We start from the raw sequence: 20355 nt of genomic DNA, 5'->3' as shown, positions 1-20355 counted from the left end.
TTATTCTGGAGTCCTAAGGGTTTCTCCCTCTTGCTTCTCTTCCCTATCAAGGGTTGCTCCCTTTAGGGTCAAAGTCGTAAGGGGTTTCCGAAATTTACGAGAAGTTCCGAAGGAACTAAGGCTGTAGGTCTGCGAGGCCCATAATTTTGGCGTATCCCTGCTGACGCTTTTGGTGCTGACCGTTTCTCAACGGTTTTTGACCAATTGTAAGGGTCCTTAAGAATTTCCACATTTATGATGATGTGCCTCAGGAATTTGACTTCTCAATTCCAAAGCTCGAATCTAGAGAATTTCGGGTAAGGTTTCTTTGATCATATTGTTTCCGCGGTTGGTTGCAGCTGTTCTCCTTGGTTTCCTTCTTACTACGAGGGTAGATAAGCAAGTCCATTACAATGACAACGACGAAGTGATCTTAGTAAGAATGGCATCTCGTATTCATTAAGTTCATGAATACTGCGAGCGGCTGGTCCTATCCGAGGGGTATTACTATGGACTTGCAGTGTCCGTATCGAACTTGGAGGATTGTCCTCGGTCATCCTTCTCCAATACTCGCGACTGGTGATATTCAGATCTGAAGTCTAGCTCCTGAAGGTACCTTGTTCCTTGCAATTGTTTGTTCTATTCGTCTATGTGAGGCAGATAGTAAAGGTTTCTACTGGAGATATTGTCGGGCCCTCTGACGTAGATGGAACTACAAGCAATTTGCCTTTCTATTTGAAGAATAAGACCGGAGCCTTCCAGGGTGAGAAGCTTGGTTCTATAATTTCATTGTTGAGTGGTTCGATAGGTTTGACCTGACAGTTCTTGTAGCTCGGTAGGAGGCATGTGGGTTTGGTTTACGCGACTAGGCCTTTTCGGTTGGTAGGACATTTACTCGTCCTTCTAGGCAACCTTAGCCCGAAGTTCAAAGTAGGACTCGCATCTGGTTGTATTCATCCCAAGCTCCCGTGCTTGAACCTTGTCTGTTGTATGACATTCCCGAAAGGTCTCCTATAATACCTGTGATACGGTTTCGGGAAGTATAACACTCCTCTGGTGTGTGTTTTTGAGTTCCACAGTGAGAGATGACCCAAAGGTCCGTGCTGGATGTTTATGAGAGACGAAGGTTTCAATATTCGGGGGGGTTAGGCGAAGGGCCCTTTTGTAGTCGTTAAATCGGGAAGATGAGGGCTATATCAATCAAAAATGGATAACGACAACAATATCTTTTTAGATAACATGAGATAAGTTGTATTCGTAAGAAGAGATCACTAGAGTGATAGAGTGTCTTGTATTTCTTTTCTGTGTGTTCCATTTTGTTTGATGTTATGATTATTGTAGATGATTCATACCATAGTCTCTATCACTGGTAGTGGGTGTGTTTTCGATAGCCAGTAATGATACTTGATATCATGATTCCTAACAGGTCTCCATACGATCGAGCAGTATATGATCGTCGTATGTAAGTTGATATCGTGAAATCGTCGAGTGGGTGACCCCACTCAACCCCTAGTACTAGACATGGAATTGGAGTTAGGATGGAATTATTTGTTTCAAGACTTTAGTATTTTTAATTTTAATTAACCCGATGTATGGACAAGGTCATCACAACTTACAGGTAATGATCCTAAGGTCATATATGAATGTCTTTGGTTTGATTTGTATGAGAGAGAATATTTTAGCTACTTTTTAGAAGGAAGGTTACTTTAGTAAGCGTACCAAATTCATTACAAACATATAGTAGTTAAACGTTTTGTCGTTGGGAACATTACAAAAGTCCTAACATGGTTCCCTTGCTGCTCCTGTTGGTGTGTTCATCACACTCCTCCTGTCCCTTCGTCATTCCTCTCAGTCGGACATTCTCTCTTGAAGTATCCCGTTTCACCACATAGGTAGCATATTGGGCCTACCTTGGTGCAGGTGATTGAAGGGAGGTGATGGGTCGGGGCCCTACAGAAACGGATGGTATGCCCTTTCCTGTTGCAGTGTTTATAGTGTATCTCCCGGCAAGCCCCATAGTGATGAAAGCCACATTGGTTGTACTTTGGGAGTGATCCCTCGTATGGTCTGGACGGCGTTTGGGTGGCAGACCCCATGGGTAGTGTCGAGGCATGTGTCGTGACTGCTGTTGTAATGGTAGGGGCGGCCATAGGTTGTTGTCTTTTAGTGGATCCTTAAGATTGGTGGCACTCTTTCATGTTCCAAAACTTTCTCTTCTTGTTCGTAGGTTCGTGGCCTGAGGTATTTTTGTTGGTAGGTACCCATTGGTGTTCCTGATTGTTACCACAATTTGTATTGTTAGTACCGCTTCCACCCCTGCTGACGTTGTTAGCATTGAATTGCACCATGACGGCTGTCACGGCTGCCGTGGCTGCAGCCTGAAAGGTAGCATCATCTATCTGCAGTGTTGGCGCCTTGCTAGTTGGTCTGTTGTCTCTAGGTGAAGACATAGCTCTGTTTCCTGACGAAAAACGACTTCGTTAGTGGAAATGATTATCTTAAGTGGATCCTTACAATTTATATTTATGCATATAAATTTTACACATTACTATACTATTCTTAGTGTTTCTGCTAACGCTCCCGAGATGGAGTTATGGCAGTAGGTAGGAGTAGGTTTCATACGGGCGTTAAGCTTTACTCATCTTAGAATCATGTTTGTCCAAACACATCTGGCTAAGGAGTTTTGATGGGATCCACTGCATTAGTGTTGGTATGAGTGCACCCATAGGTCTATGAAGAAGAAACTTCTCAACAAAATTTTTAAAGGTGAGACGATAATGAGTTCTTAGAATGGCTATATGTCGCAAGTTTTTAACTAAGTTTATCTCATATCGATTTGTATCGTAATTTGGTTGTTGAGGGTGTTCTAAAAACAATATATAACGAGACTCTTTTTATGGTAAACTCATGTATTTTAGTAGTTCTGTATCCAAGTGAAGCCTTACACTTGACCCAAGCTAGGTCCTTTTCATGACTTATTGATGTATGCTTAGTTATATAATTAAGGCTAAATAGACATTCGAGTCTGATAGGTACATCCTAAGCCCATCTTGTTAATATGACTCTAGAAATCATGGTTTCAGTGAAAATTTTTGACCTCGATGCAGGTCTCCTCACATTTATGCAAGGAGAAGTTCTGGTTGTAACTGGATCTCTTGATGTGTATCATTTCTCAAATCGCAGTGTTGTGCTGACACCTAGAATAGGGTAGAACCAACGTGCATTCATGATCTTTATTTACAAGGTCTCGTGGGTGGTATGCATTCACTTACGACGGTCCATCCCTAGTGATGTCTGAAGCAAAGTTGATGCACCTAACAGCCCTGCAGATCGATGCTTGGCTGCGATCATCCTCTCTTTGAATACCGTGTGTCTACCATGTCACTCTCTTTCCTCTTCACGGGCGGCGATAAGGTCCTAAAAAGAGAGTTGGTCTCAGGAATTGTAATCTAATTCTGAGTGACGGGTACGTGAGACAGTAGGGCCTGTAGTAGCGTGAAGTTTCCGATCTTGGGTTGTAGTCTACCTGCTTTAATCCCTGATGTTCGCGATCTGTCTGGTCTTCGCCGGGAGGGCTCTGTCAGTCGGTCCCCCGTGGTTGAGGTCATAGCACCCTTGTTGGTCCACATGGTGGTTGTTGTCATTGTTGTCGACATTCAACCCTCGATCACGATTGTCCAACGGGGTACAGGTTCGATATAGTCGAAACGGTTCGCGGAACCCTTGCTATGCATGGAGGATTGATTACCTCCGCATCCGCTTATGATTCTTCTCATAATCATTCACCATTCCTCAAGTTCATATTATGAAAGTAAGGGTCATCTGACAAGTAGGATTTTGCTATGTTGTATTTGCGAGAATAGGAGTGGAAGAGATAAGTACTATGTGTCTAACTCTATCATCAATTACTTATAGGGGGTGATCCTTATTAGTTACTTCTATAATGACATAGTGCATACTAATTACATATAACAAGATACGATAGACCTTCAAATAAGTGATCCCACCCTAGGTCCACATCCAAACAAGGAAAAGGAAGTAAAGTAATGACCACAAATTCTAAGTCTATAATTTCTAAGTTATATATAACTTTAAAGTATCCACTTAGGGACTATAGACCTATTATTAAGGATCTATTTAGTTTTCATATAAGTTATGATTTTACAAAATACTCCCATAATATTTTAAACTCATGTTCTGTTTTAATGTTCTCATTGTGGTAGTGTTGGTAAGTTTTTAGACTTGTTGCTATATCACAACTATTCTTGGGCATGTGCTAATCACTCCTCAGACCAGCATAGTTGATCAGGCTATGCCACTCCCAAGAGTGACCATACATCCCCGAGCTTACCTGTGATATTCAACAATCATTACTTTTTTTTTGTTCTAGGATGATGCTGACCTTAGTATGTATGCATGCATGTATACTTTTAATAAGAAACTATTTATTCCTAAAAGTATAGTTGTTTTGAAAGCTTTAAATCAGAGAACTTAGTCCCAATGCATTTATAGTTTGTATATCTTATGTGGTTTGATATACTGAGTTCACTATAAACAATGCTCTGATACCAATCTATCACACCCCCAAACCAAGGATGGCGGAAACGTCCGGGGGTGGAGGACTTCATGTAGAGTATGACAACAATGAGTATAATAGTGCTCAAAATAAATACAACCATCACAATATAATTGAAAAAGTTACATCAAAGTATATGTTTACATGATTCACATCAATTACATTATGATACAAAATGATCTGTTTGACGAATTATCGTCCCATCCTCAAAATGTTGTTGATTTCCTGTTTCACTGAATTCCTGAGAATACAAGTAGTTTTGAAAAAGTGTTAACACAAAGGTTGGTGAGTTCATAAGAGATTTTGTTAAAGAAGTAAACCATTTCCTTGTAAAAGCGTTAGAATATGTATCCAGAAAATCCTATATTTTCATTAAAATCTGTGTAATGTACTCTTATAACCGAAGACCAAAATGTATAGGTAACCTCTCTTTCTAATAGAAAATGATATGTGTTTAAATCGACATAAACGCGCTTGAATTAAATGAAATTCCCGTAAATTCTTATGTTTGTTAATACTTTATGTATATGTAGTCCTAAATCCCAAGACCGAGAAATAACAAGTATTGGCCATACTTAAAGATATAAATGTGGTTTCAAATGATGTGTAATCGTAATTACCAAAACCAAAAGTGTACAATATTATATGTACTTATTGAGATAAAAAGTGATTTTAAATCGTCATAAAACCCATTTAGGTTTTATGAAAATACCGTAAACTTTATGGATTGTTATATCCCTATGTGAGTCGTTATAATCATACTATGACTAAATGAACCTGCCACGTCGTTTCTCAGGCGTCGCAAAACTGAAATGACATTTGTCACCCGTAGTCCTGCAGGTCCCACTGTAGCTAGCAACAAGGTGTGGGGTGTCAAACCCAATATAGATCTATATACAAGTATCACGTTCTCCCTCCAGGAGACTTTGATTATAACTAGTAGGAATTATATCCCGCACTCGGATGTACGGGAAGAGAATGTCTCACAATTTAGGTTAACAAGTTTACGTGTAATGTGTGTGAATGTAAACCTTTTCTGTATGGATATAACCCTTTTTGTACGAGTGTGTTACGTGATGTATCATAAACTATACCTATTATAGTTTATCTAAAATGTTTATAATATGTAAGAATTCTTTTATGAAAATGCATTAGTGTTATGAATCCATTAAACTATGCTTTTTATAGCTTAATATACGAGTTCTAAATGTATGAGTAATCTTATCATGAATGACTTAGTTTCAGTTTATGATGATACACTAACAAGGAAACACATTCAATAATTAGAACTTATGATTATACACTTTGCTCAACCTAATACAAAGTGTTATGATATTTATATGCTGTTAACTAACTTTAACCTTTCTGCACTGTTTTCGAAAAATCATAGAAAAATCATACGAAGTCGAAAACTAGATCCGTAAATTCTGAGAGTTCCAGTTTACTCATAATTTTTATCATGATTTTTAATGACCTCCAACTTGGGTGAAAAAGTTCATAATCACAGACTGGTCCGGATTGGTGTTTAAAATGATAGGCACTTTTGTAAAAATCACCATAAATTGTCGAAAAATCGTACGGGATGTGCAAGTAGTCATTTTAAAACTAAGAACTTGAACTATTTTCACCTTATACAGTTTTGAAAACAAAAATGTTTAAGTTGCCCAAAACAGTCCGTGAATGGAGTTGAACTTTTCCGATGAAGGCTGTTAGAAAAGTTTAGTTATGTTTTTGGTGTTTTAACTTGTATTCCCCCCCTAAAAACTTGAGAAAACATGAAAATGTAGGGGTATGAACTCACCTTGAGTGATTTCAGTAGATAAGTGTTGAAGAAGAGAAGTGTTCTACCCAAGAACACTTGAAGAATCACTTGAAGATTCAAAGATCTAACACGATTATGATGGAGTTTGTGTAAGATATCTATGATTTGAGTAGAAGAAGTGAAATAATCATAAGGAGAATGGATTATGCTTACCAAATGTGGAGGAAAAACCCAATATCAGCCCTTGAATCTCGAATTCTAGAGAGAGGAAGTGAGAGAGAAAAGAGTTTGATCTTTTTGGTGAAAGGAGGGAAAATGAGGGAAGTGAGGAAAGAGGATGAATGTCCAGCTCTGAAAAATGTGGGAAAGAGTGATAATTGAGTGGAAAGGACATTGATGTGACCTAGGTAAGGTGGGGAGGTGTGGCTGGTCATAGAGTGGGTGTGGGAGTGGTTGCTTGTGTCATAAGGTAAAGCAAAGTCAACACTCCACCTCTTTGTACTTTACCCGCTTGCTTTTATTATTTAAATAGGGATTTTCATGAAAATATGATTAAATTATGAATATTTAGTGTTTATTATGCTAAAATATAATTTCTGGAGAAAATCCCGCGTTAAAATCACGAAAAACGGGCTTAAAATGTTAAAAATATCAAAAATGGGTGAAAGGCATCAAAAATCCGAAGTCTGGCCGGAGATTCGGTCTTCTGATGCTAGAACCGAGAGGAGAGAGGGGTAGAACCGAGAGGGGCAAGGAACCGAGAGGAGGGGGCAGAGACCGAGAGGCGAGGCTGAGAGGGAGAAGCAGAGACCGGGAGGCTTCTCTCCTTACATTCGGTCTGAGAGGCTTCTCTCCTTACTTTCGGTCCGAGAGGCTTCTCTCCATAGTTTCGGTCCGAGAGGCTTCTCTCCTTACTTTCGGTCCGAGAGGCTTCTCTCCTTACCTTCGGTTCCTAAGAAGGGTTTCGGTTCCTAAGAAGGGTTTCAGTTCCTAAGGCCTATTTTACTCGTTTTCACTCCGTTTTGAGCCGTTTTTTACCCGGTTAAGGGTCGGAATGACCCGAATGATTCCAAAAAGTTATGGAAACTTTTGAGAGAGATTTGGGAGAGATTTCACATACTTGGAGAGATTTGGGAGATATTTGACAATCTTGGAGAGATTTCTCATACAAAGAGATATTTGAGAGAGATTTCACATACTTGGAGAGATTTGACATTCCTGGAGAGATTTCTCATACAAAGAGATATTTGAGAGAGATTTCACATACTTGGAGAGATTTGGGAGAGATTTGACATTCTTGGAGAGATTTCTCATACAAAGAGATATTTGAGAGAGATTTCACATACTTAGAGAGATTGGGGAGAGATTTGACATTCTTTGAGAGATTTCTCATACAAAGAGATATTTGACATACCTGGAGATATTTGGGAGAGATTTGACATTTTCGGAGAGATTTCTCATACAAAGAGATATTTGAGAGAGATTTCACATACTTCGAGAGATTTGGGAGAGATTTGACATTCTTGGAGAGATTTCTCATACAAAGAGATATTTGAGAGAGATTTCACATACTTGGAGAAATTTGGGAGAGATTTAACATTCTTGGAGAGATTTCTCATACAAAGAGATATTTGAGAGAGATTGCACATACTTGGAGAGATTGGGGAGAGATTTGACATTCTTGGAGAGATTTCTCATACAAAGAGATTTTGAGAGAGATTTCACATACTTGGAGAGATTGGGGATAGATTTGATATTCTTGGAGAGATTTCTCATACAAAGAGATATTTGAGAGAGATTTCACATACTTGGAGAGATTTGGGAGAGATTTGACATTCTTCGAGAGATTTCTCATACAAAGAGATATTTAAGAGAGATAGAGTGACAACGATTGAGAGAGGTTTCATTTGTTACCTTTATGAGTGTCCGGCTTCGCAGTGCAAGGTCCGTAAACCTTGTTAAGCCTTGTTTAAGGGTCTTAGAGAGTCCCGATGAGTATGCAACATTGTTTTATCAGTTTGGCTCGTCACGTACCACAGTTTTAGGTTAAGGAGATCTAGACGTACATACTTTTCGATTTATTATCTCTCATTAGAATAGGGAGTTGTTTAGAATTTACATAACATAAACTCTAGTATGCAAGGGTTTTTGTGGAGTTGACCGGTTTGATTGGTTGACTTTAGTTGAATTTGACTTAACCGGAAATTGACGGTTGTCACATCATCCCCCCGTTAGAGGGAATTTCGTCCCGAATTTTGAATTTAGGTAAGGAGTAGGCATGAATAATCGAGTCAAGAGGTGGAAATACTTGTTAATCGACTGATTCTCGTGCTCCCAAGTGACTCGAGGTTCTTGGTGAGTACTCCAACGACCCTTCACTTAATGGGAAGCGGCGTTGCTTCGTCCGTTTGACCTCTTGATCCATGGTCACTTCGGTACTCCCACGAAGGTGAGTCTCTTGTGGAACTCGATCTCATCGAGGGGGATTACAAGAGTCTCATCGGATAGATACTTCCGCAAGTTTGGGACGTGATGTGTAGAATGTACTTTACCACGCTTGCGGGAGTAGATTGAAGTTGCGAGTTACAGGGATGATTCTGACCAGTATCTCGAAAGGCATAAATGTATGGGTTTTAGCTTTCCACTCCTTCTAAAGCGCATTAAGCCTTCCCAAAGTGAAGCTTCCAATGGAAATTGGTCTCTTATTCTGGAGTCCTAAGGGTTTCTCCCTCTTGCTTCTCTTCCCAGTCAAGGGTTGCTCCCTTCAGGGTAAAAGTCGTAAGGGTTTTTCGAAATTTACGAGAAGTTCCGAAGGAACTAAGGCTGTAGGTCAGCGAGGCCCAGAATTTTGGCGTATCCCTGCTGACGCTTTTGGTGCTGACCGTTTCTCAACGTTTTTTTATCAATTGTAAGGGTCCTTAAGAATTTCCACATTTATGATGATGTGCCTCAGGAATTTGACTTCTCAATTCCAAAGCTCGAATCTAGAGAATTTCGGGTAAGGTTTCTTTGATCATATTGTTTCCACGGTTGGTTGCAGCTGTTCTCCTTGGTTTCCTTCTTACTACGAGGGTAGATAAGCAAGTCCTTTACAATGACAATGACGAACTGATCTTAGTAAGAATGGAATCTCCTATTCATTAAGTTCATGAATACTGCGAGCGGCTGGTCCTATCTGAGGGGTATTACTATGGACTTGCAGTGTTCGTATCGAACTTGGAGGATTGTCCTCGGTCATCCTTCTCCAATACTCGCGACTGGTGATATTCAGATCTCAGGTCTAGCTCCTGAAGGTACCTTGTTCCTTGCAATTGTTTGTTCTATTCATCTATGCGACGCAGATAGTAAAGGTTTCTACTGGAGATATTGTTGGGGCCTCTGACGTAGATGGAACTACGAGCAATTTGCCTTTCTATTTGAAGAATAAGACCGGAGTCTTCCAGGGTGAGAAGCTTGGTTCTATAATTTCTTTGTTGAGTAGTTCGACAGGTTTGACCTGATAGTTCTTGTAGCTTGGTAGGAGGCATGTGGGTTTGGTTTACGCGACTAGGCCTTTTCGGTTGGTAGGACATTTACTCGTCCTTCTAGGCAACCTTGGCCCGAAGTTCAAAGTAGGACTCGCACCTGGTTGTATCCGTCCCAAGCTCCCGTGCTTGAACCTTGTCTGTTGTATGACATTCCCGAAAGGTCTCCTGTAAATACTTGTGATACGGTTTTGGGAAGTATAACACTCCTCTGGTGTGTGTTTTGGAGTTCCACAGCGAGAGATGACCCAAAGGTCTGTGCTGGATGTTTATGAGAGACGGAGATTTCGATATTCGGGGGGGTTAGGCGAAGGGCCATTTTGTAGTCGTTAAATCGGGAAGATGAGGGCTATATCAATCAAAATTGGATAAGGACAACAATATCTTTTTAGATAACTTGAGATAAGTTGTATTCGTAAGACGAGATCACTAGAGTGATAGAGTGTCTTGTATTTCTTTTCTGTGTGTTCCGTTTTTTTTGATGTTATGATTATTGTAGATGATTCATACCACAGTGTCTAGCACTGGTAGTGGGTGTGTTTTCGATAGCTAGTAATGATACTTGATATCATGATTCCTGACAGGTCTCCATACGATCGAGCGGTATATGATCGTCGTATGTAAGTTGATATCGTGAAATCGTCGAGTGGGTGACCCCACTCAACCCCTAATACTAGACATGGAATTCGAGTCAGGATGGAATTATTTGTTTCAAGACTTTAGTATTTTTAATTTTAATTAACCGGATGTATGGACAAGGTCATCACAACTTACAGGTAATGATCCTAAGGTCATATACGAATGTCTTTGGTTTGATTTGTTTGAGAGAGAATATTTTAGCTACTTTTTAGAAGGAAGGTTACTTTAGTAAGCGTACCAAATTCATTACAAACATATAGTACTTAAACGTTTTGTCGTTGGGAACATTACAAAAGTCCTAACATGGTTCCCTTGCTGCTCCTGTTGGTGTGTTCATCACACTCCTCCTGTCCCTTCGTCATTCCTCTCAGTTGGACATTCTCTCTTGAAGTGTCCCGTTTCACTGCATAGGTAGCTGATATGTGCATAATTAGTTAATTATTTAGCATATATTCTTAATCATTTTTAATTAATTATGTGAATAATGTGGACAAAAGGTGCTTAAAATGTGTTGAATTTTGTTTTCAGTCCAGAAGATATGCTTGGAAGTAAAAGGGAGCAAGGGGAAGCAATTGAAGACCAAAGAGTTAAAATAAGAGACAAAAGACCACCTACTCGGCGAGTAGACGACTGTACTCAGCGAGTACACGAGGATGTTCTAGAAGATAGCTACGATTCCTGATTCAAGACAGATAACTATGCACCTACTCGGCGAGTTGGTCCTGCTACTCGCCGAGTACACCCTGTTTTGGGATATCTATAAAAACCGAATCTTTATCCAATGGGATGACATTCCTGGCGATTTTTGAAGGTCAAGCTGCGACTAAAAGTGCTAGAAGACGCTGAGGAACCCTAAGCTTCAATCTTTTGAAGAATTCAAGCAATTAGGTTAATCCTACCACTTAGATTTAGGAATTGAATATGTTTGATTTAGTAAACCTTGTTTTTATGTTTGTTTCTACTGCAACTATGAACTAAATTCGTTTTTGTTTCTGTTTGGGGAATACCAAGGAACTCCTATGGTTTAATTATTAATTTTTGTTTGATTGTTCATTGGTGATTTATTAAATTAAGTTTGTTAAAGAACCTTATGCATTAATCACTACTATTTTTTGTTAATTAGAGACAATTAGGTTGCATGAACATCTCTTAGTTGTTAACCTTATATGTCTATGTGAACACTAAACCATATGCTTAGAAGTAATGATTATGAAACTAAGATTAATAAGACAATAGGAAGATTAATGTGTGAGCTTGTTTGAGAAACCATCAAACAAGAGGTTAATTGAATTAATAACTTAATTGACCATTACAAATCTTATTTAATCCAAATCATTAATCTAGGGAATTAATTAGTTTAAACACTTGATCACCGCTTAAATTAGTTAATTGTCTAAGGGTTAGGAGTAATGAACATGAACCTAACCATTATAATTGGTAACCAATAGCAATTAATCTATCATAAATACAAATAACCATAGGAGTGAATTGGTTGAACCTAAATAGAAACATCTTTATCAAATTTGGTGAATAGTTGTTGCTTTAGTTATTTAGTTAATTTAGTGTGCCTAAGTTTCTAGTCTTGCAAAACTAGAAGAAACCCCTTTTACTTTTATTAGTTGTTTTAGTTAAAATTAGTTATTAGTTTAATTTTCCGTTCCCTGAGTTCGACACCTTACTTACTAATCTATACCACTAAAAGACAGGTTCACTGCCTGTGTGTGTTAAATTTATTAATTAAAAGTAGGGATAAAACAAGTGCATTTCACACACATCAAGTTTATGGTGCCGTTGCCGGGGTACGGTTCTAAATAATTAATCTAATTCCTAATTTTTTATCGTTTGTGTCAGTTTACTTGCATAGAGTTCATTTATTGCAATTTAGTAATTAGTAATTAGGTTTTAGCATCTGTTTTAGTTTTAGTATTAAATTTAGAATTTTTTCAAAATATCACTGATACTCGCCGAGTGCAATCGCACCTACTCGGCGAGTAGCAGTTGATTTAGCAGTAAATTTTAGTTTTTTTTAGTACATTTTTTTGTTCTTTTTACACTTTTATTTTATTTATTTCAGGACTTTCATGACCAGAGGATCAAACACACCACTGGTATCCCCGTTTGAAGATCCCGAATCCGCATTGAAAAGGAACAAAGGAAAGGACGTGGAGAGCTCAAGTACACCAAAGAAGTCACCTTTGTCCAACTTCAAGACCGTTTTTGGGAAGAAGAAGAGCAGTAAATCAGGAGCATCTAGCACCTCTTTGATAATTGAGGAACCAATTCAAGAAGATATTGGGTACGAGACCAAGGAAGAAGAGGAGGCAACGTACGAGCACGAAACCGAGTCCGAGGAAGAGTTAGAGGGTGATTGTTTTTTCTCTGCAGGTCTGCGTGACCTCTTCTGTCTGCGAGGCACAGACCACGCGCAGACATAATGGTTTACAGTCTGTTTGTTTTTCTGAAGTGCGCAGACATAAAAACGTCTGCGTGAGGTCTTCACCACACAGATATGGGATAGCATCTTCTAAAGTCTGCAAGCCCTTTAACCTATTAAAAACGCATCTTTTTTTTTTGCTTCCGCCTCCAGTCCTCGTCCAACCCTCCCAGAAAAAACCCTCGATCGATCGATCGTACTCCACCTTGCAGCGACCACCACCATCGCAACCCTCCTCTCCGATCAAAACCATCGATCGCCGCCTTCCTCTCCGATCCGGCGTCCTCCGATTTTCCGACCATCACAGTCGATTGCAGCAGCCGGCGAACAACAAGGTCATAGCGACAACTTCAACTAGCGACCAAGCGGCGACTCCTCCTCTGCTCGCCGCCGTTAACCAGCGCCTCCCCTGTGAAGCCACCGGCCGGAGACCGTCGCCCCCACAGCTACACTGGAGACTTCGACCTCACAGCTACAGGTTCGTTTTTTTTTTCCTGCTGTCAGTCTTCCTTCTTCTCCCGACTTTCTGTTATTCCCTTCTTATCCGTTGCATTGAAGCTATAGTTCAGAATTTATATTAATTGATGCATAACTCATAAAAGAGCTGTAAAATAAAAACATTTGTAATGAAAGTAATTTATCTTTGAATGTGAAATTGGATTTGATTTTGAATGAAATAACGAGATGTTAAACCTGTAACATCTCCAGCTTGGTCTGTTTGATCGAAAAAGTCCAATTGTGTATGTGTTTGTGCTTCAATTAGCAATTGAACCTAGATGTTAAACCTGTAACAGTAGCACCCAAATTTTCTGTTTAATTATGTTATTGTCAAGCCTGGGCATGCCTCCTGTTGTTTTGAATGATGTTCTTATATTGCTTATATGATACCTTGAATGTAATTTAGGTTATGTACACCAACAATGTTAAATTTCCACTCACCCGTATTATCAACAATGCTTATAATTAGAATCGATTGTATTACTTAAATATGCAGTAATTCAAAGTTGTATATATATATATATATATATATATATATATATATATATATATATATATATATATATATATGATTATTGATTGTGTATATTTATATGATAGTGTATATGTATATGATTGTTGATTTTGTATGTATATGATAGAAAGCATCAAAAAGAGACATAAGTTTTGTTTATTTTATAGAAGTAAAGTTTTTGTCGTTAAAGTGAAGTTTATTTGATTTATAAAGTTTTTTAGAAAACTTTGAATTAAAACACTCTAATTGAGGGTATTTATAATTGAATAAAAAGTTTCACATTATTGTGATTGAAAATAAAACAAAATTACAAATTTGTCGTGAAAATAAAAACTTTTTCTTGAAATAATGATGTTACTTGTTCACTGTTTATTGTTATTTGGTTATTAGAGATGGGAGAAAAACAATAATGGACCAATGAACACTTAAAATGCTTATTGGATACTTGTATTGAAGAAGTAGAGAGTGTTGGTAGAAAAGGATTGAGTTTGCAGAAAGATTCATGGATAAGGCTAGGAAGAGTTCTTAAGGAGAAATTTGGGGTTGAGTTGACTCAAAAACAAATGAAAAACGCATATGACAATCTGAAAGCCAAATACACTGGATGGGTATATTTAAGCCAAATACACTGGATGCAATGGATGATGATGGTGTTGACACTTCTCATCATGAGCCACCACCTTCTGCTGCTTCACCTTCTGCAGCTTCACCTTCTGCTGCTTCACCTTCTGCTGGTTCACCAGATACTGCTACACCATCCGGTAACCCCAACAAAAGGTCTAAACCCTCAACTCCTGTAGCTCCTAGTGCCTCACCATCTGCTTCTTCACCTGATGGAACTTCTGTTACTGCTGACGATTTAGCATTTGAAATGAAAAAAGCTCTACAAAGTTTGACTAAAGGGTATACAATTCCTCAGTGTTTAGAGAAGTTAGAGGTCCTTCGGTTAGGCCCTACAGATCCTTTACGCTTTGTCGCATATCATATTTTTGGAGGAACCATGAACATGAGAGAGATGTGGATGCATTTGCCTAATGTTCCCGAGATATTACGAGGGTGGCTTGAGATGACGGGTACCAGTTTAGGAGTTTTGAAGGATGGGAAGATTGTTCGATGATTTTCTAGTGTTGAAAGTATTTGTTATGTCTTTTTGCCCTTGTTGGAACTACTTTGTTAAATGTTTTTGCCTTTGTTGGAACTATTTTGTTAGGACTTTTTGCCGTTGTTGGAACTACTTTGTTAAATGTTTTTGCCTTTGTTGGAACTATTTTGTTAGGTCTTTTTTCCCTTGTTGGTACTTGAAATATGATTAATGGAATGTTTATTTGATACTTGAAATATGGTTTATGTAATGTTATTTTGGCTTGAAATATGATAAATGGAATGTTTATTTGATACTTGAAATATGGTTTATGTAATGTTTTTTAAAGTTCTACTTTGTTGATTTTAGGTTCATATGGATCACGATCAAAAGTTACTTCTCGTAATTCTAATGTACCTATACATTCGTTATTTTTGGAAGAGGGGTGTGAAACGATTGCGGGATAATGATTCGGAAATGACGGGACACGAATACACATTGGAGTTATTACACCGTAATCATTTACAATGTGTTGAAGTATTATGCATGTCCCGTGAATCTTTTGTACGACTATGTGCTCATTTTAGAGCAAATTACTCATTAAAGGACAGCAAACATGTATCAGTTGAGGAAAAGATGGCTATGTTTTTGATGATGATCGGACATAATCAACGTTACGTGATTATCAAGCGGAGATTTCAACACTCGAAGCAAACAATTCATAAATTTTTTTATGAAGTGTTGGAAAAAATGATGCTTTTCGCACAAGATGTTATAGTACCAACATCTTTTAATCCGAATCCAAACATTCCAGGACATAATAGGAGGCTACGAAGGGTTTTCAAAGGAGCAGTTGGTGCACTTGATGGCACTTTGATACATGCTGTTGTCCCTGCTAAGAAACAAGACTTATATAGAAGTAGGGGAAAGGGAGATTGCTACCAAAACGTATTGGCAATATGTGACTTCAATATGATTTTTACATTTGTTGTGACCGGGTGGGAAGGGGTAGCGCATGACTCTAGAATATTATCAGAAGCAGTAGCCGATCCACAGGCATCATTCCCGTTTCCACCACCAGGTAATTTTTTGTTTTTTTTTAATATTTTCATTTTAATTTGAAAATTGATTAGTGTTTTGCATTTTTTTCAGACAAATATTATCTTTGTGATGCCGCGTATGCACACACTAGAGGATTTATGGCCCCTTATCGTAATGTGAGGTATTGGCTTGGAGATTTTCGTCAAAGACGTGTATTGACCAATAAAGAAAAATTTAACCATGGACATGCAAAACTTCGAAATGTCATTGAGCGTGCTTTTGGTGTTTTGAAAGCACGCTTCCCTATATTGAAGAGGATGGCACCATTCCCATTTGTGACACGAAGAAACATTGCCATGGCATGCTTCGTGCTTCATAATTATATAAGGAAAGAAGGATTGAGTGATGAGTATTTCGCACGATACGATGAACCCAATGTCCCGTTTCGAAATAACAATGTGGCCATTGATGATGATGAAGACGGGATTCCAACACATGGTACTGCAGCAGACTGTGAATATATGACTCAGTTACATGATGAAATTGCTGATCAGTTGATGCACAATATGGATTGAATTGTTTTAAATGAAATCGTTATTGTAAAACATTTTTTTTTATTGTATGACTAATTTAGTTGCATGAATTTTATTTTCAATGTTATAAGACTATTATTATTAAAATTTTGGTGTTGAAAAATCATTTTAAGTTTGTAAAATAATTTTATTTAAAATTCAGTTTATTTCAGCAGCCTGCAGACGTTAAAAAACAAATAGTCTTCTTATTGCAGACTGCAGACGTTTGGTCCACCTCTTCTGCTGCAGAGGCTTGCAGATGTGGTCCGCAGACTGCAGACATTTTGGCTTCAGAAAAACAAACAGCACCTTAGCTTTCACAATGGCTAACATTGATGAAATCCCCATGGGAGAATGGAAGAAGAGGATGTGCGATTACAATGGCCCGAGACTTGTGCAACCCGCAATTCCCGCGACTGCCACCTTCGAGCTAAAGGGTCATATCCTAGCTTCACTCAAAGAAATACCTTTTTATGGGAAAGATCATGAAGATGCCTACAATAATTTGGATGAAGTCAATGATGTAGCTGATTACTTCAATATTCCAAATGTAACCCGCGAGACTTAACTACTTCGTATGCTTCCGGTAACATTTAATGGTGCTGCTAAAGACTGGCTCAAGTCACTTCCCCCCGGATCAGTCACTACTTGGGCCAAGATGAAGGAAGAATTCATTGATCACTTTTGCCCACCTTCTAAGATAGCCAAGCTGAAGAAGGCCATTGCAAACCTTGAACAACAAGCTGGAGAGTCGCTATATGAAGCATGGGAGAGGTACAAGAGTCTGCTAAGAAATTGCCCACACCATGATCTAAACAGCCAGCAAAAAGTCTCCATCTTCTATGATGGAGTCAATGTCACAACCAGGCAGTTGCTAGACTTGCAAGGCCCACTTACAAAGAAGCCGCCCCCGGTGATTAAAGAATTGATTGAAGAATTCTCTAAACACTCTAGAGAATACCATAACCCTAGACATGATGTCACTAGGGGAGCCGCTTATGCTGCTACTGAAGACTTATCTGCGGTCATGGCTATGCTAAAAACCATGGATATGAGAATGGATAAAATGGATCAAATGATCCATGCTATTCGGGTGGGTTGTGAAAACTGCAATGGGCCTCACCTCACTAGAGACTGTGATTTGGATGAGAATGGCAACAAGAAGGCGCAAGCGTGTTACTCGAGTGGAGACCGATATGATGAAGATTGGCGCAAACAAAAGAAAGAGTGGCTTCCTTACGAAGAATACAAGAAAGCCAAGGAGGAGAAGTATAGACAAAAAGGGAGAGGATTCTACCAAAAGGAGGAGCCGGTGCAAGAAAGGAAGCCAAGCTTGGAAGATATGCTCACTAAATTTGTAGCTGCTTCAGAAAAAAGGCATAGTGATCATGATGCTGCTATTCAAGAAACAAGAACCATGCTCAGGAACTAGCAAGCATCTATCCACAATATAGAAACACAGCTTGGGCAACTTGCTCAACAACTTAACCAAAGGTGAACGGGTAAACTTCCTAGCAAAACCGAAAATAACCCACGAGGCGTGCACATAAACATTGTCACAACAAGAAGTGGGAAGATAATCACTCCCCTAGCACCCATTCGGACTGAAGCACCCAAGGACTCACAGAAGGAAGAAGCAGAAAAACCAGCAGAAAACCAAAAGTTACAATCTGAGAGTCCTACTCGCCGAGTATGGCCGATGGACTCGGCGAGTACACCATCAAAAACATGTGAACAATTCCCTGAAAAGCCTTACCAGCCTCGAATGCCATACCCAACCCGAGCCAAGAAAGAGAAGCAGGAAGAGGAATATCAGATGTTTCTAGACCACATTAAGACTCTTCAAATCAACATACCGTTCATTGAAGTCGTCATGCAAATGCCCAAGTATGCAAAGTTCCTTAAGGAACTCCTCACCAATAGAAGAAAGATGGAAGAAGTGAAGAAGGTAGTGCTTAATAAGAACTGCTCCGCTGCAATGCTAAATAAGCTACCAAAGAAGAAGAGTGATCCGGGGAGCTTGACTTTACCTTACCAATTTGGCAACTTGGCTGCAATTCATGCCTTAGCTGATTCTGGAGCAAGTGTGAATCTTATGCCATACTCATTCTTTAAGAAGCTAGACCTCTTGGAGCCATGGCCAATTCGCATGGCAATACATTTGGCAAAGAAGACAGTCACCTTCTCAAGAGGCATATGCGAAGATTTGCTAGTGAAAGTGGATAAATTTGTCTTTCCTGCTGATTTCATCATTCTAGACATGGAGGCGGATCCACAAGTACCAATCATCCTTGGAAGGCCCTTCCTCAACACAGCTAGCACTATAGTAGACATGAGAGACTCAAAGCTCACCTTGCGGGTCGGGGACGATTCAGTAACATTCGGGGTGGACCAAGCTATGAAGCATTCTAGGAGCAGTGACGACACAACATTCTCAATCGACATGCTTGATGAACTATTGTAGGAAGACGTACCTGAAGATTCCAGCAAGTTTGCAGCTTTAGATGAAGCATTTGATCCAGAAAAGGATTTACTAGAAATTGAAAGACTATTGGAAGAAGCGGAGTATGAAGAACTAACGAAGCAATCTGACAGCCCTACTCGCCGAGTAGGGCCGATCTAGTCGTCGAGTATATCGGAAGAAAAGTCAGAATTCGTGAATGCAGCCACAAACTCGCCGAGTACCCTACCTGCACTCGGCGAGTCCGTCACTAAGAACCAACAAACAGAGCTCAAAACGTTACCAGACCACTTGGAGTATGCTTTTCTGGAAGAAGGCAATCAAAAGCCTGTAATCATAGCCTCTGATCTGTCTAAGTCGGAAAAGGAGGAGCTAGTGCAAGTGTTGAAGAAGCGGAAAAGGGCCATAGCATGGAGCATCGCCGACATCAAAGGAATAAGCCCATCCTATTGCTCTCACAAGATCAATCTAGAAGAAGGAGCAAAGCCGGTGGTACAACACCAAAGAAGGTTGAACCCGAACATGCGAGAAGTAGTCAAGAAAAAAGTGGTCAAACTCTTAGATGCAGGAATCATTTACTCCATTTCTGATAGCCCATGGGTGAGTCCGGTCCAAGTGGTGCCCAAGAAAGGAGAGATGACGGTCATAACCAACGAAAAGAACGAGTTAATCCCACCAAACACATAATATGTTGTCATCGCATGACCTGCCTCTCATCTAGCAGCACTAGCAGTGTCAGCAGTCTCCATCGAATGCTGATACAGGATTTCCATTCCTGCCAAGACTTCATCCAAAACTTCTCGATGCCCAGCTATCACAGCGAGACTGTGACGTAGGCCCGCTGCTATCGACTGCAATCTCCGGGACTCCTCCGGGGTCATACCTGGCTGTCTGACAGGTATCCCTATGACTTGCTGAGGTGAGGGTGCTCTCGGTCCTGCATCGCTGGGTTCTGCTCCGCTAGGTCCTGCCGTGCCATGTCCTGCTGTGCTGGCGGGTATCCTTCCTGGAATGGGAACACTCTTCCTCGCTGTCCTCCAAATGCGAAGTCCATAGAGCGGTGGCTGTGGCAACACCGATGTCGGTGATGCCTCGCGTCGTTGACTCGGGGCGTTGTCATTGCTGATCTCCACCGAGTTCCCAGTATCTTCCGTATCCTCTGATGGGTCTTCTTCTACCGAGGCGGGGGGATTACGTCGAGGGATAATAGTGATGTAGCCGGATTCATCGGCTGAGGCGGTAGCGCGGGAAGATGACGATGTTGACATAGTGGA

General features: G+C 39.7%; 1 non-coding gene across 1 annotated transcript; it reads right to left on the bottom strand.

Annotated features, from left to right (window-relative positions):
- Positions 1 to 17326: 17326 nt before the first annotated feature.
- On the bottom strand, positions 17327 to 17433 carry LOC144999210 (small nucleolar RNA R71). Its single transcript, XR_013660730.1, has one exon. It is a non-coding gene; the product is annotated as a small nucleolar RNA R71 (small nucleolar RNA).
- Positions 17434 to 20355: the final 2922 nt, after the last annotated feature.

Source organism: Lactuca saligna, chromosome 5 (genome assembly GCF_052625555.1).
Source record: "Lactuca saligna cultivar CGN05327 chromosome 5, ASM5262555v1, whole genome shotgun sequence".
Lineage (NCBI taxonomy): Eukaryota > Viridiplantae > Streptophyta > Magnoliopsida > Asterales > Asteraceae > Lactuca > Lactuca saligna.
This window is presented reverse-complemented; position numbering and strand designations above follow the sequence as displayed.